This window comes from Nanorana parkeri, unplaced genomic scaffold (genome assembly GCF_000935625.1).
Source record: "Nanorana parkeri isolate BGI_ZX_2015 unplaced genomic scaffold, ASM93562v1 scaffold457, whole genome shotgun sequence".
Taxonomy (NCBI): domain Eukaryota; kingdom Metazoa; phylum Chordata; class Amphibia; order Anura; family Dicroglossidae; genus Nanorana; species Nanorana parkeri.
The window spans coordinates 593813-608416 of record NW_017306725.1 but is presented as its reverse complement, the minus strand read 5'-3'; the positions used below and the strand labels follow the sequence as shown (position 1 = coordinate 608416).

At 41.7% G+C, this 14604-nt stretch overlaps 1 protein-coding gene across 1 annotated transcript in view; it reads right to left on the bottom strand.

The window, feature by feature from the left end:
- The window catches only part of VWA8 (von Willebrand factor A domain containing 8), a 235770-nt gene that overhangs the window by 59875 nt on the left and 161291 nt on the right, over nt 1–14604 (bottom strand).

The following is a 14604-nucleotide window of genomic DNA, read 5'->3' as shown; positions in this document are numbered from 1 at the left end:
TGGGGAGCGTGTGGGGGCAACTACGCGGATGGTTTTGTAATGGGATGTTTAACAAGATCATATAGGTGTGAAGGTCAGTGTACAGATGTAAACATGGGATTTGTCTGGTCAGCAACATTTATCAGACACACACTGACACATCAGTTATTGCACACTGAAATCTAACGGGTCCCATGAAAATTGCTGACCCACTAATGGATCTGCTTCCACAGCTGGCCACACAGCTGTTGTGGGGTTTGAAGTGATATTAACGTTAAAATATTTTACACTATTTCAATGGTGAATTAACCACTTAAAGGATGCTGCTCCCTGATGTTTAAAAGTCTTAATTTCCTGCAGAATCAGCTGGTCCTCTGAGTGATGACCTAGATATCCTGTTCTTGGGTGGCTTCTTTGCCTTGCAGGGTCCCATGGGGTCACCCTTGTGTGTTAGTAAGTCGTGCCTGTCTCCACAAACACAACAAGGCAAGCCACTTTCCTGGCCCCCCTCCTCCCTTCTCCTAGCTAGTAGATGGACACTGCTGCAGTCTGTCCCGTTCCTTGTGATCTTGCACTCGACATGAGGTTCAGGGAAGTAGAGCTGAGAGAGTTGGAGCCATCTGTTTGGAAACATGATGACTAAGTGCTTTGGCAAAAAAATTTATATTTGTTTGATCTGGAATCTTTATTGAAAAAAAAGTTTGAGAGTTTATAAGTATTGTAATGAGCATGTTTCTAATATGAAGATAGTTGCAAAATGCATGCAGTTAAAAAAAAAAACTTGCACCTTACTAGAACAAACACAAGCTCACAGACCATTACCACATTATACATCATGTTCAAGCTTTATATTAATGATATACCAACATGTGGGATCAAAGGTGCTTCAGTTTGACATTACAGTTAATCATGGTAAATCCACCATTACTCTGTGGTGACAATCTAACCATGTCAACTATTACTACAAGGATGATGTACGAACACCAAATAAATGCTAAAAAATGAGACATGTCTGTGAAATAAACCTGCATATTCAGTAGCATTTATAAAAAGTGAATAGCCCTTATGTTTGTATAGTGATCAAATAACAACCACATGCAGCATTTTAGAAGAAACTTAATATATGAGTTTAACACAATGGCAATGATCCAGTGTTTTTTTTTATTTGACCACGTCTCATTTGTATACAGCAGATGCTGTCCCAGCTGTGCAGTCACATCGTTGCAGCATGATACAAAATCATGTTAGTCAACCAACACTCTTCCTGTGCTTTCACTCAGAAAAAATGAATCTTAGCCACAACAGAAACCGCTAGGACATTTCCTGGCCATCTGCCTCATTCTCCCTCACCCCTCATGTTACATTTGCTGCCTGCCAAAGCTCAGTCACTTAAAGATGGTTTCACCCTACTGAAAGATGCAATTCTCTGAATGTAACATCAAGACATTTTACAAATGTAAAACACACACAGCTAATAGTAGGAGATAACTATCATGTAATACACCAGTCAGTAATAAATACCACAGGTTCAAATACTTTCCACCATGACAATAGTGAATATGCCATTTGTATTGACTGGTATCATGTCTCAAGCTCGTTGTGCTTGAGATGAAATGACACCTGTCATTCTACTATACTGCTCTATACCAATACAGGATGAAATATTACAGTTTTTGCTATACCTAGTTCTCAAAATAAACCCCAGTATTGTGGTAGTCATGGCAGTTCTGTGGTTCTGGTCTGCTGGCCGGAGTCAGAGGTTTGCATACTACAAGGACATGACTAGTAGGTGATGTGATGTGATTGTAGTTGCTCCCAAACACACCTAGTGCTGGCCCCTTGCGGCCTCAGACATACTGAAAAACGGATGTAAAAAAGGCAGTCCTAAGAATTTTCTCAGCCACCAATCGGATTCGAGACATTTGACCAATAATAACGGAAGCAGAGGGTACCGGCTACACCCAGTTAAGTCTTAGGGGTTTATTCACAAAGCTGCCGAGGGCAGCCGAGTGAATGACCGATCTGAAGTGAGCCAAACACTGTTCGTCTATTCACTTCAGGCCGTTACGGCTAATTTCACCTGTACATCGGCTTGCTTCGTGTGGCTTCGTCATGATCGGGAGCTGTACGGGCTATTGTGAATAGCCCGTACAGCACCCCTTCGGTTCTACTGAACCAAAGGGGTCCTGGGGCCGAAGCTAGCCGAAGGATCAGCCGAAGCTATGGCCAGATCCTTCGGCAGCTTCGTGAATAGACCCCTTAGTTTCTTTGTGAATCTCTAGATTTTTTTCCCAGGATATTATATAGAACTTAGATTTAGGTAAAGTAAGTGACAGTAGTTCACCTACAGTGTTTGCTGAATAGCATTGGTAGATTACGAATGGGTGGCCTGCAAACTATCTTTAATGCTGCTTTATTTGTACTGTAAAGGCTAATAATATTGATTATGTCATAGATGGTTGTTTTTTTTTTTCATTTTAATATACCTCTTGATGTGGGAACACATTGTAATCATACATATGATGATACTAAAAATAAAGAAGATGGGAAAAGTGGCTTGCTGCTCTCCATCCAGAATTGGGGGGAGTAATTGTAACAACAGTAATGGAGAACATCTAGACAGTGGCAAGTAAGAATACTGGGGCAGCATTAGAGAAGTCCTGTAAGCTTTTGCAATGGGGATATTACATATATTAAAGTAAACCTATACTACCAGAAATAAGGAGGCCTCCATTGCTGACTTCCTTCTGAAAATACTGGTTGCCTCAATGCCTTTGGGTTCAATACTTTAAGAGCCTGTTCACATGACCTGATCCGTACGCTCCTGCACTAAAAATGCATCCCAATGTATCCCTATGTGTTTTATGGGCTACAGTTCTCACGTGCGCAGTACGTTCAGGTTACGACAGAAAAATACTGCATGTCACATTTTGTACGATCAGGAAACGGTCCGGAAACGCAAAACGCATCAAAAACGCACTGCACTGCAGTTAACATACTGACAGCCACACTCCAGCACAAAAAAAAAAGTTTTTTTTTTTAAAAACTGGAACGCATCAAAAACGCGGCAAAACACATAGCACCGCGTCTGCAGATCCGCACCTTATCCGGACCTGAAACTCATGTGAAACAGGCCCTTAGACACTGGCCTGGAGTAAGCAAGCATATCAGGAATTGACTATTGGATTAGCATGACAGTAGGGTTCAGCAATGGCAGCCTCCGAACTTCCACACTACAAGTTTCCTTTACGATTCTCCAGTAGCTTTAATGCACTTTACACAATTTCATGGACAGGCTGATAGACATTCAGATAGTTGTGTAGGTGTGTGTGTACATGTTTATTTTTTACATTGTATGGTATTGTATGCCATGCGAGAAGATTACATTTAGAATCGCCAATTTACGAATCGGAAGTCTAAAATCATATTCTGTAGTAGTCTTCTGAAACACTGTGATACCATGGAGGATGTTAATGCACCAAATACAATGCAAACATATTTTATATGGGAGACTGCAGTTAAATAGCTTTGATGTTGCTTGTAAGCTCAAAAGAAGAACACATTCTTCAAAGTATTACTTGCAACAGAGGAGGCTATAATAATGCCAGCTAACTGGAGCATGTAAAAGCAAACAAGATATATTACTATTAATGCAGTCACGTGCTATGATGGCAGTGTGTGGATTACAGATCAGGAAAATCTTGTCTTGTGTTAACAGAAATGTATGGCTTCTGTGGAAACATTAAAACAAGTGTATGTTTTTTTTAATGAGTGGCAGAAGGTTCAGTTTACCCCTAAAGGATCAAAACGGTCGCAAACACTGTTCAGTGAGCTGACCAAAAGAAGTTACATCAGACCATATATAGGAAGAGTAAAAAAAGACTTTATTTAAACATCATTTTTGCATGAGTGAATATAGCACCATGTCCCCACACCACTTTAAAAACTGACAACGTTGTCTTGTTATTCATGTGCAGACATTCACTCCTGAGGGGTTATCCCTCAAACCACTGCCTGGCGTATTCGTAACACACCTATGGATTAAATCTAAAGTATGCATTTTTAACATTTAAATCCTGAGTTTACTATTCACTTTAATGTGAAAGGTTGTGTGGCGGAGAGTAAGTGATCTCCAGAGTCAAGCTCAACGTAAGTATTTAAGTTCTTGTGTTGATGGGTAAATGCATTTTGCTTTCAAGTGCATTGAGCTTGCTTTAACACCAATTAGAGACATTTATTTCAGAATTCTTCAGCTCTGGCTGTGATGTGCTGTGCCGGCTGGGATGTGCATGTAATGTTCATAACATTTATTCCTATGGATAAGAACGTATTCATGGTAGACATTGCCATCAAGCTCTGAAATCTGGAGAGCTCATTTATGAGAACAGCAACTTCAGCTTTAATGTTTCAGCACTGGCATTTCCCTTTGGTCTCCTGCACCTTATCATTGGTTCTTGTATAATGCCTGTATAATGTCAATTGTTAGATTCTTGAACTCTAATGATGACACATTTTTCTGATATAAGGATAGTCCGTTTTTTTTTCTTTCAAATTAAGACAAAAGTTTTACAGTTTTCATATCCGTATAGGAACAATTTGAACTTAAGAATTGGCTTTATACAGGCAGTGAATGCGTTGAGATCAATGAGTGTGATCAGCAACATTGCTCTATTTTTATTGTATACAGAGGGATAGGATGTTGGCCGAACAAAGATGGCAGCCAATTAGCTACTAGCTCCGTTCGGGTATTCTGACTGCAGCCGCAAACAGCGGGGGATTCATCCATCAAAGCTCGTAGGCATTGATGGAGGAATCTGTTCTATTTTTGTTGGTTAAGCTCGTGGTGTGAACTAAAAAAAAAAATAGACACGAATACCCAACTTAAGTTTAGGGCAAACTTTTAAAGACAGTTGATAGATTTTAGGACTTCTAGGAGATAACTAAAGATATATGGTGTCTGCATGAACTTCTCTTATCAGCAAACCCCCCCTCCCCCTTTTTCCACCTTTTGTTTGGTTTTTCTATATGTCTTTCTTCTCTTTCCCCTTGCTACAGCTATTCCTCTCATTGTCCTACCTCTATCTCTGCTTCTTTAGCTCCCATGCATAAAAGCCTAAAAAAAATCAATCTATTACGTTTATAAGCAACACCATCTCTCAGGTCATTAGGCTCTTCTTTCTTTTTTGCTGTTCTATACTTGCTACAACCATTTATATAAGCTCAGCCATACCTTTATAATGGACATTGTGTTTACATCTGATGTTACAACACAAATTTAATGCTACAATACAATATAATCAGCTCTCCAAAGACAGCTCTCTACATTATAAACAACAGATGTATATTAAGATATATACATGACACATGGTTAATATTTTAAACAAATATTGGGCAACATCAGAACGAGTCAGTCAAATATTTATATGGCATGCTATTATCTTTGAAGTAGTACTGGAAAAGCAGCAAGACAATTCTCTTGCAACACTGCTGCCATCATATGGTAGTAATCAGGCAATGCAACACAATTCAGAAGACAAAACTCATTGCCAAAACAGGGACAAAGTATACTGAATAAAGTGTTCATAGTAATTTTAAGAAGTGAAAACTATAAGTGAGACAATAATGTTATCAAATAAACACTACAGATGTGCAAAAGTCAGAAATTTAACTCATGCAGAATCCAGACAGAGCCTGTAGCCACTTCCTGAAGCCTAAACTTAAAGTGGATCTTTAGCCAACACTTCTTTTTTTGGATAATGTAGAGCAGGGGTGTCAAACGTAATTTAATTGTGGGCTGCATCAACATTATGGTTGCCCTCAAAGGGCCTGTAACACCATATAAATGTATCTAATCTTTATCATAATTGTCTCTGCATTCGATTATCACTGGTTTTAGTAATAACTTAATACCTAGATCTGAAAGTAGAAGTCTAGGAAATGGCTAGGTGGGCCGGATTCGGCCCCTGGGCCTTGAGTTTGACACATGTGATGTAGAGGATGATTGAAACATCATGTTTGACTGTCTGTCTATTAAATGGATTTCTCCCTTCAATACCGATGTCACACACAAAGTGAGAGGAAGTTTTCCAAGGGTGAAAGTGGAATCCCATGTCAGGCAGCTTTCCTATCTATTCTGGTGACAACTGTAAATGTTGGATTTCCTATCACTATTGTTCTGTTGACATAAGACATTAAGAAAAGAGTTAAAGTGACATTAAAGGCAAAAAAAATGTTCCCTCCCCCCCATGTAAATGTTAGCACTTACCTTAAATGATGTCTCTTTTTCCGATCTTCCTCTTCTTTCCCCATGTTTTCATCTGTCCCTCCAGTGGTGTGACGTCACTCCGATCCAGTGCTGACTGCTCTGTCTCTCCGATCCAGCGGTGTCTGCAGGCGGGTGCACGCGTCCATAGACTTAACTTTCGTCTCTGCTCGTCTCCCGGCCGAGAATCGGAACTGCGCATGCCCCAAGATCCTTTGCGGCCGTACGAGCAGCTCTTGATTCTCGGCGCGGGATCGAGCAGCGATAACGAGGTAAGTTTAAAAGGATTTTAAGCGTTTTTTTTTTTTTTACACTTCTTTTTTTTTACACTAGCATGAACCCCTTTAATCTCCCCAGCGGGAACCCAATCACAAAAGATGACAGGGCTTCTAACTATTCCCCAACTCTATCCAAAGATAAAGAAAAACATTTAGGCTAAACATACACATTAATCTCTCTCTTCACCCTGCATTACCAGTGATATTAAGATTCCAATGCAGTAGGCATGCGAAAATTGACGATTAATTCCTCGATTAATCGTTAATTTTTTTGATTGATTAAACTTTTTTTGATCGGTACTCACCTCTCCGCCGGCTTCCGTGTCTTCCGGGAGTTCTGTCGGAGATCTGGTGACGTCACGGACATCGACGTCACCCTTCCCCAAGTGGCTTCGTCGGCTAACGAAGGGAAGGGGGGAGGACTCCGGTGACGTCGATGTCCGTTGCGTCACCGGACTCCTCCCCCTTCCCTTCGTTAGCTGACGGAGCATGGATGGGCGTGGCGGGCTGGGGCGGAGCAGGTGGGGGCACGGGAAATTACTCACCAAGAATGGACTCCACTACACGTCACTGCTGCACACTCTGTGAATACCAGTACAGCGGTATTGTGTGTTCTGGATTCATTACATGGCACGATGTAGCACCTTTTAATGTGAGTGTCTTTCATCTTGTATTTTATTAAAATGTTATTGCATATTCCACTATTGGATCTGTTTTGTTGTATTACCTTATCTGAGCCACATCCATATTACCCCTAGGAACAAGCTTCAGGTTTTTTTTTAAATACTTGGAAAGCCAGTCACATTATTGAAGAGGATTACTGAGGAGATCGGGAGGTGGGAATTAAATGCGCTTTTGACCATTATCTATCCATCTATCTATCTATCTATCTTTCTATCTAGATAGATATATGTATCTATCTATATATATATTAGGACTGCGGAAATTAACGATTAATTTCTCGATTAAACGTTAAACTTTTTGATCGATTAAAATAATTTTGATCAAAAATGAAAACACTCACGGGCTTACGGGAGTCCCGTCGGAGATCCGGTGACATCATTTGCTGCATGTGTATAGGCCAATGTAGTTGGATCTGTATGTGCGTTATAATTCATCGAAATTGGCGAGTCGCCGTAAATAAACAGCCTTTTTTTTCTGCATGGACAGAAAAAAAACCTGTTAAATGCAAACAGCCGTTAACGGTTGTTACACATATAAGGGATCGGCGGCTCTATAGCCGTCCGATCGCTTGTATGTGCTGCCCTGCGCGTCACAGCCACCCAAGGCCCCTCATCCTCGAGTGCCGTCCCCCTCCTGCACCCTTACCTCAATCCCGGGCTCCGCTGCCCCCTCTTCTGCCCAGGACCAGCTCGGGTGGGTGTCAGGAGGAAGATCAGCATCTTCCTCCTTGGTGATCTCCCTCCGACGACTGAATGCGGAAGTCATGTGTAATACATGACTTCCGCATTCAGCTGTCATTTCTCTGGCTGCTATAGCCAGAGAAGAAGCTGGTGAAGCAGATCTCTGCTTTATCAGCTTCTTTGGGGGTCCCAGGTGACATTAGGGGTCTTAGAGACCCCTAATGTCTCCATAAAGAGGACCTGTCAGTGTGAGTGTGCCATCACATGGGGGGATTGTTAACCCCTATGTGATAGCAATAACATTAAGTGTAAAAAAAATAAAAAAGGCGACAATTGCGATTGGTGCACCAAGGTCTGCAGGGCATTGGTGCTGCTGGCCTGGGGGTCTGCAGGCCGGTCAGCAGGACATTGGTGCTGCTAGCCTGAGGTCTGCAGGGCATTGGTGCTGCTGGCCTGAGGCCTGCAGGGCATTGGTGCTGCTGGCCTGAGGTCTGGCCTGAGGTCTGCAGACCTCAGGCCAGTACCAACGCACTGAAAATCACAGACCAGCACCAACGTATGGCAGACCACCACCAATTTACACATTTTAGCCTGCATATCAGCCGCAAACACTGTATGATTGACAAGTGTGCAATTTCTCCTGCTTGAAAAAATAAGTATTTTAGAAGCAGTCCTCCTTACCTACATGGACCAAGGCATATTAGGCACACACACAGACCCATACAAGTGCATAGCAGTATTGTCAGCCACAAATAGCATTGATTTTATTCCTGTCCTACATGCTAGAGCAGGAATAAAATCTAAATTATTTGTGGATCAATATACTGCTGTGCATTTGTGAGGGACTGCATGTGTGCTGGTACGGGGGCTAAAATTCATGTAGTTGAGCAGTATAGATGTGATACATACTGTACAGTATATTCCAGGCGATCGGCTGGCTCCTTTAATTTTTCTGTGGTCTTCTGCAGGATGGTGTTGAAATCCTCCTGTCGGTCGGGTGTGGTAATCATCCTGTCGGGTGAGCCGGGTCCTGTCTGCGCGGGCTGGTACATGAGGGATCCTCTAGGCAATCGCTTGCGCAGACTAAGTTGAGGGCCTCCTCAGCGCGCCTTTGCCGCTCAGTCACGTGAGGGAGGTGGGTGGGCCAGGGGTATAATTGACAGCCGTCTCGAGCTGTCAACTACAAATGATAAAGAATAAGGTCGAGTGCCAGCTGCCAAGTGCCAGTCTGGGCACGCGTGTCGGGGGTTGCCGACCCCTGTCCTAGATTGTTCACTGCTCCTGCCTTTTACAAACTCATTACCCTTTTGTGAATAACCCTGAAAATGCTTCTAAGTCTTTAACCCTTTGTTAGGAGAGACAGTGTTCACACCTAGTTTACAAATGACTGCACAGTACAAACAGGGTTAAGTAAAGTAAACATAACTACCCACAGCCCCCTACTTAACATTACATAGGGGGCAAGCTAGATAGGGTTTTTAAGCAGGTAAAACGCACTTAAAAATGTAAGCAGCAATTTTTAAATAGTTATGTTATGTGAATGGAAACATATAACAAATATAAAGTAGGTGTTATCCCAATTTAGCTGCAAAGTAGAACTACATTGCAAATTGTATCTCTTAATTTTGACTGCAGTGTATCTTTAATTACACAATATCATTTAGAAAAGGATAATGAAAAGGTCATGATATAAACATTTTAGTTAATTATGACAAGATAATTTAATTGATTACACCTTGTTTGTAAGTATTCTAGTTGCCACAAGCATGAGCTGTTGGGTGTACTAGAGGATCAGAGTTTATAAATGCTGAAGACAAGCTCTTGTCATCCTCATACCTATGAGAAGTATATAATGCAGCAGGTGTTCAGAGACACCAGAGCGAAACAATTGCTTAGGGACTGCTGTCTGAATTATATTAGGGACCTGAAAGCCACCTATAGTTCCTGAACCACTGCCTGCAGACCGCTGGCTAGTGTGTCACAACATATGCTACTCTTTGCAGTCTATTTACATCTATTCTTCCATATACAGTATATATACATTATATTGCCAAAGTATTGGGCCACCTCTACAAATCATTGGATTCAGGTGTTCCAATCACCTTCATGGCCACAGGTGTATAAAATCACGCACCTAGGCATGCAGACTGCTTCTACAAACATTTGTGAAAGAATGGGTCGCTCTCAGGCGCTCAGTGAATTCAAGCGTGGTACCGTGATAGGTTGCCACCTGTGTAATAAGTTCATCCGTGAAATTTCCTTGCTACTAAATACTCCACGGTCAACTGTTAGTGTTATTATAACAAAGCGGAAGGAACTGGGAACAACAGCAACTAAGCCACGGAGTGGTAGGTACGTAAAATGACAGAGCGGGGTCAGCGCATGCTGAAGCGCGCAGAAGTCACCAACTGTCTGCAAAGTCAATAGCTACAGACCTCCAAACTTCATCTGGCCTTCAGATTGGCACAACAACAGAGTGCAGAGAGCTTCATGGAATGGGTTTCCATGGCCCAGCAGCTGCATCCAAGCCTTACATCACCAAGTGCAATGCAAAGCATCGGATGCAGTGGTGTAAAGCACGCTGCCACTAGACTCTAGAGAAGTGGAGATGTGTTCTCTGGAGTGACGAATCACGCTTCTCTGTCTGGCGGTTGCCAAGAGAAAAGTACTTGCTTGACTGCATTGTGCCAAGTGTAAAGTTTGGTGGACAGGGGGATTATGGTCTGGGGTTGTTTTTAAGGGGTTGTGCTTGGCCCTTTAGTTCCAGTGAAGGGAACTCTTAAGGCATCAGCATACCAAGACATTTTGGACAATTTCATGCTCCCAACTTTGTGGGAACAGTTTGGGGATGGCCCCTACCTGTTCCAACATGGCTGCGCACCAGTGCACAAAGCAAGGTCCATAAAGACATGGATGAGTGAGTTTGGGGTGGAGGAACTTCCCTGGCCTGCATGAATTAGAGCGGAGACTGCGAGCCAGGCCTTCTTGACCAAGTACCTGCGCTTCTGGAAGAATGGTCAAACATTCCCATAGACATCAAAAAAGGATGAAATGAAAACAAACATGTAAAGTTGAAGATACAGGAGAAATAAATGAGACGCTAGTTTTGTCCCAATTCAAAGCACAAATGTAGTTTTAGTATCCAATATGTAGTTCCATGATTGCCCTTGACAAATTCAGGCACAAGGCAAAATGATTTCAACCCTGTGAAGAAGAGTATTTATCTTTAACAAATCTTGTTTAGAGCCCTCTTGTAGTGCAGCTGTCCAAGCACAGAACACCAATATTGGCTGATTTCAGACAATAGAATTGGGAAAGGAGTGGGTGGGTGATGTAATTGTATCCAGACAGATTGTAAATATATCATCTTCAAAACTCAGATTTTCAGTCTAAGCTTTCAAAACTGCAATCCAGGGATAGGAGACAGGAGGGAGGGAGCAATAAAAAGATTATAATAGCCTTCTTGCACAGGTAGAGTTAAGCTGGCCATACATCTATAGATTTTGTGCAGATGTAAAAAGTGCAACAGATTCCTCCATCTATGCTAAACTGTGTGGATGGAGGATTCTCCTGCTGGGCCAAGCTTCAGTATCTTGCTAGTCGACCCCACTGGCTCTCAAAATACCTGAACAATCTGATTGGATGCAGGCATTGTTCAGGTGTTCATTGGCCCAGTGGGAGATTCCTCCATCCATTCCTTCATCATAGACATCCTACCAAATAAGCCCTGAAATCAGCCCTCAGCACTTTACCTGCCCCATCAAACCCAAAACAGATCCCTAAATCGAGCCTTAAGCTCAACATTTAGGGTACTTTTTATAAACAATTCACAAAGTCATTCTCCCAGCGAATCTCTGAGAAGGTTCGTTCTCAGTGAATAGAGGCACAAAACCAAATGTGTTTTGTATATTTTCTTTTCAAGTCAAATATAAAATAATGTTGCACTATGGCCACTAAATGGAGCTGACGAGCATAGGAAATGCTGTATCCTCAGCTCCATCTAGTAATGTGGTGCTTCATTACATTATGTTTGACCTGAAAAGAAATTATACAAAGAACGTTTGTTTGGTTTTATTGCCTCTATTCGCACAGAGCGAACCTTCTAAGTCCGCATTCACAACTAGGCATTAGCATTTTTGTGTATATTTATCCTAGTGCTTTTGAGGCTCTTTTGCACATTTGTATGTGCATCTAAAGCATGAGAGACATTGGTGCAAATGGGCAATTGCATCTGAAAACACACACAAAATTTCCTCTGTTGCGATATTCCAGGCGTTTCCTATTGAGTGCATGGTGACCAAACGTGCTGTAAACTGCCAAAACAAGCTCATGTACTTTTTCGAGCGTCAGACGTTTTGCAGCTTGTGACAAAATGCTCAGGTGTGAACATGGGCCATAGGACTGAATAGGATTTCTTGTTTTGCGTGACAAAATGCCTAGGTGTGAATGGAGACGTAGAGATTCACAGGACGAATGGTTCTGCAAATTGTTTATAAATACACCACTAAAAGTGTAGCTTTGTTTTTACAACACCAATAACTCTCTCCTAGTCAGGGACATACTAAGAAAGTAATTGAGATCTGTCAGTCTGGAAAAGGTTATAAAACCACTTCTAAAGCTTTGGGACTTCAGCGAACCACAGTGAGAGCCATTATCCACAAATGGCGAAAATATGGAAGAGTGGTGAACCTTCCCAGGAGTGGTCGACCAACCAAAATTACCCCAAGAGCAGAGCGACGACTCATACAAGAGGTCAGAAAAGACCCCACAACAACATCCAAAGAACTGCAGGCCTCACTTGCCTCAGTTCAGGTCAGTGTTCATGACTCCACCATAAGAAAGAGACTGTGTAAAAATGGGTGCATGGCAGAGTTCCAAGACGAAAACCGCTGCTGAGCAAAAAGAACATAAAAGCTTGTCTCCGTTATGCCAGAAAATATCTTGACAATCCCCAAGACTTTAGGGAAAATACTCTGTGGACTGACGAGACAAAAGTTGAACTTTTTGGAAGGTGTGTATCCTATTACATCTGGCTTAAGAGTAACACCGCATTTCAGAAAAAGAACTTAATACCAACAGTAAAATATGGTGATGATAGTGTGATGGTCTGGAGCTGTTTTGCTGCTTCAGGACCTGGAAGACTTGCTGTGATAAATAGAACCATGAATTCTGCTGTCTACCAAAAAATCCTGAAGGATAATGTGCGGCCATCTGTTTGTGACCTCAAGCTGAAGCGAACTTGGGTTCTGCAGCAGGACAATGATCCAATACACACCAGCAAGTCCACCTCTGAATGGCTGAAGAAAAACAAAATGAAGACTTTGGAGTGGCCTAGTCAAAGTCCTGACCTGAATCCTATTGAGATGCTGTGGCATGACCTTAAAAAGGCGGTTCATGCTCGAAAACCTTCCAATGTGGCTGAATTACAACAATTCTGCAAACATGATTGGACCAAAATTCCTGCACAGCGCTGTAACAGACTCATCGCAAACGCTTGATTGCAGTTCTTGCTGCTAAGGGTGGCCCAACCAGTTATTAGGTATAGGGGGCAAACACTTTTTCACACAGAGCCATGTGGGTTTGGATTCTGTTTTCCCTTAATAATAAAAAGCTTCCTTTAAAAATTGCATGTTGTGTTTACTTGTGTTATCTTTGACTAATATTTAAATTTGTATGATGATCTGAAACATTAAAGTGTGACAAACGTGCAAAACAGTGAAAAATCAGGAAGGGGGCCAACACTTTTTCACACAACTGTACATTGCTAGAATTTTACCAAACTTCATTCAAGAGGCACAACTGATTTAATTTGTATTAAACCTTACACATGGACACACTTACTCTACGTGCTGACTGGGAGGGTCCTGCTATAGTCAGATGATAAGTCCTAGTGTTGTACCAAAGGTGCTAAAATGTAGAAAAGGGACATCCCCTTTACTGTCCATATAAACTAGGCCCTATGGTTAAACTACATATGATGCACTGGACATGCCACATCCAATACAATCGTCACCATGTAACATAATAGATGCTGCACGAAGCACCCCGATACAGCAAAGAGCACCCCAAAACCCACTGTATCACGCACCTCAATACACAAAGCACCATACACCTATTACATGCAGGCCTCAGACAGTTAATGCATATTTAGTTCAGCAGGCTGTAGGAAGGGAGATGGATAGAAGAGGCTGCAAGCACTGACTTATCAAAATAAAATGAACATTATAACGATAGTTTTGTTAACCCGTCCAATCACTTTTTTCCTTGACAGAGACCAGTCTGCAAAAATAGCCAGATCACTTGTGAAAATCTTATATCTATAGTTTGTAACAGCCTTATAAACAGGGTTCCTCCAGATTTTGCCTGGGGAGCCTTTCATCACAGGCTCCGTTCAATATTAGGACATAGTGAAATTACAGTTTAAGCCAGTAGATGGTGGTAGCACTACTAACATAAAACAATTTTACTAAATATTTGCTACAATGGGTAGTTTATTCACTGTACTTATCCCATTACCCACTGTCAGCTGCTTATATATACTTGGACAATGTTGTCTGAGACACTTTACTTAGGGTGCATCTCTTTTTTTTTAATTCCCTTCCATAAAAAATCTGGTTTTGCCATTTCTATTTTTGTGAAGGAAACATAAAGCAGAAATTATGACAGAAATGTCTTAACAGCCACAAAACCAGTATGCAACTGCTAACAGTACATATAAATA